Here is a 3,087-nt window from a genome sequence, read left to right on the forward strand (position 1 = left end):
CCCTCAGTCAGCATTAACAAGCAGCCGAAGAGTGCGTCGAAATGATTTCCGTTTGGTTTTATGAATCTATTGAGCCTCGTTAGTACAACATCGGCTGCTGTAATCATCGAAGCTGCGATCGCTTTGTAGCTCCCAAACATTTAAAGCGCACGTGTTAATCGATCGAATCGAGTCCCCTCCCAACATTTTCCTGAGCTGTTGAACGTCCCCGATTCACGACCCTCGTAGATCAGACGGCGCATACGTGTATTTGTGCTCCCGTACCCGCCGTGAATTGAATACAACGGAAAGGCTATTAAATTTGTTTTTGTCCGAGCTTCATAAGTTCTCGAGGACAACGCGTGTGCGAAACTTCTCTACCAGTCTGCGATGAAAAAGAGCGGAAAAAAAAGAAGAAGAAGAAAACAAAGAGAAACCTTTCTTCAGTTTTTGCGGACGAGCAGCGCAAAAATTCATGCTTTGCAATGTTCGATCGACAAATGTATCTAGATGTTGCCTTCGTTCACGAGTCGGTTTTGCCGATTTTCATCAACTCTACGCGTCTCATTGCGCATGGATTTATTTATCGTTCCACGCTCGAACGCGGAGGTGAAATAAATTACCAGTCTATGTTACCCGTAAAAACCCGTGCCGACAGCGGACCTGTCGGGGCACTTAATTTGCGGTGCTCGTAAAAGTTGATGGAATAGATGCGATTAGATCTGCCGGCGAGATCGACAACACGAACCCATTAGGTGCGCGAACACCCAAAAGATTCGATTAAGTACACTCGAGAGATACCGATTCCTTGTTAAGCACTTCGCTAATAGTCATCGAGTGCAGATAACGTTTTGTGCTGAACTACGATAGCACTGATTTGTTCCGCGCCTTCGGAAGAACGGGATGAATTTCATTCAAATATATAATACGTAGGAATTTATCCAAATAATTTGTTACTGTATCAAGAATTTCAGAAAAACGCATAAAGGTTAATCTTATCGAGAATCAGTTGAGAGAATTATTATTCTCTTGCACTCTACGTTTATTCAAAATACAACTTAACACCATCGAAATCGTATAATTGAGATCTCTTTAACTTTTGATTGAAACTTGTAAAGTCCGAATCGTCACGGAAAAACTTGTCATGATTTAATTAATTAAAAGAGTATTAAATAAATTGCTTATTTATAGCAAATATGTTGAATTAAAGTTAAAAATCGTATGAGAGAGAGAGAGAGAGAGAGAGAGAGAGAGAGAGAGAGAAAGTATAATGACTAAGAGTAAGAAACTGTTTTCAAGGCGACTAACAGTGTTAGCGAAGTTCAAAGAAAGCAGAAGCGCGAGTTTGTGAGATCTTGATTTAAAATCCGACTTGTTTTCTAATTACATTCAATATTATTATGCAGATGAAAACAAGAAACTTAGATGATAACAAATACATAAATAATATAGTAAAAATGATATAATATTCATTGAATATTTCCAGTAACGCTAAATTTAACATATTTATTACAAATATGAAATAAAAATTAAAATTGTTATTACAAAATCGAATATAATAATATAACGAAAGTATTCCCGAATTTCATTTCCGAATATCAATTTTATCAACCGTCAGTTTTTAGCCAGGGAATTTAGTTTATAACATAAAAGCTAATTGTTGCACAAAAATCTTTCAAAGGAGCTATTAACGCTTATGAATTTTTTTATTTTTAACGAACGTTTTCACAATCAGGGACTTTCAGGATTTCTTTTGAGATTCAATTCAATTCAATCTAACTGGAAAATAACTTCAAAATTTTTTTCTTTTTACAAGCATTCAAGAGCTATTTGTCACATTTAATTTTTCGGTTTTTTTCTCGATGTTAAATAGCATCGCACGATTGGAACAACAGTCATTTTTCTTAGCTCGTTCTCCAAAACCTGTCATACGATATTTTGGGATATTACAACGTACGAATACAAAACATGATACGTGTCGATCAATGTTTTTTCATCGTAATCACGTGAAAGTTTACGCAACGGAGAATCGGGTGGCGTTAGATAAGGATCTGTGACGCGTTCTCTGCTTTTGCGCGAAACCGATATTACGCGGCTGCGTGTCTGCGAGCACGTGCAAAACTTGCCGTACGCACGTGTCGATATCGCGAGGACATGTTACACGTTACGCGCGTGTTTCTTCACGTGCTAATCTCGACACTGGCAACACTTGCAATTACATCGCGCAAACTCGTAGCAGACTCGTAGATTCCTGGTACGGCCAGTAGTCCCTGTCAACTCGAAAGACGAGTGTAGCTTGTAATAATAAAGAGATCCATATTGGCCTTTGTATTCGCTGTCAACTCGAAAGGCGAGTAGCCTTATATAATAACGAAAAAAAAAAAGATTCATATTGGCCTTCGTATTCACGAAGTTGCGTTTTAAGTTTCCCGCGCACTTTCGTTCTTTTCTAAAGATGGATTTGATAACGTGCCTCGTACGAGAGAAAGCCTCATAAAAACCTGTATCCGTTAGACATGCAACCTGCATGACTTATGTTATTGATCCAAACCGTTCAATTGGAGGGTTCCCCAGGCAGGTTTCTCCACGCGGAATGTCCTCGAGGGAATGAAAGAGCAAACTGCAATATTTCTTTTTCAACCCCATCTTTCTTTACGAATTGTGAATTTTTCTACAAATTATTTCTACATTACTTCACGGTGTGTGTAAAAAAAGAATGGTACGATTCGACAGTATCACGAAATACGGTAAATATTTGTCGTACTTTTGAAGACTTTACTTTTCCGTTTATTAATATTTATTTAAAAAAAAAAAAAAAAAAATTGAACCTGCGCGGTAAACGCAAGCGAATAGATTTACGCAAAATCCTACCCCTAATTTCTCGAATTATCGAAAACGCCTCGCTACTTGGGACGATATTCGATATCCGTAGATCTTATTTGTGTTCTTTTAATTTGGTGTGGACAAAAAAAATTCCCTCACGGGAGTGACGCCTGCGGCGTCGTAACGTTCGAGGAAATCCCATCGGAAATCGTGCATCGAAGAAGAGCTCCTCCGCTTCCCGCGGCAACGGCGCGCGCGGGGGTAAGCGTAAAGCGTACGTATTAC

Source organism: Trachymyrmex septentrionalis, unplaced genomic scaffold (assembly GCF_001594115.1).
Source record: "Trachymyrmex septentrionalis isolate Tsep2-gDNA-1 unplaced genomic scaffold, Tsep1.0 scaffold131, whole genome shotgun sequence".
Taxonomy (NCBI): domain Eukaryota; kingdom Metazoa; phylum Arthropoda; class Insecta; order Hymenoptera; family Formicidae; genus Trachymyrmex; species Trachymyrmex septentrionalis.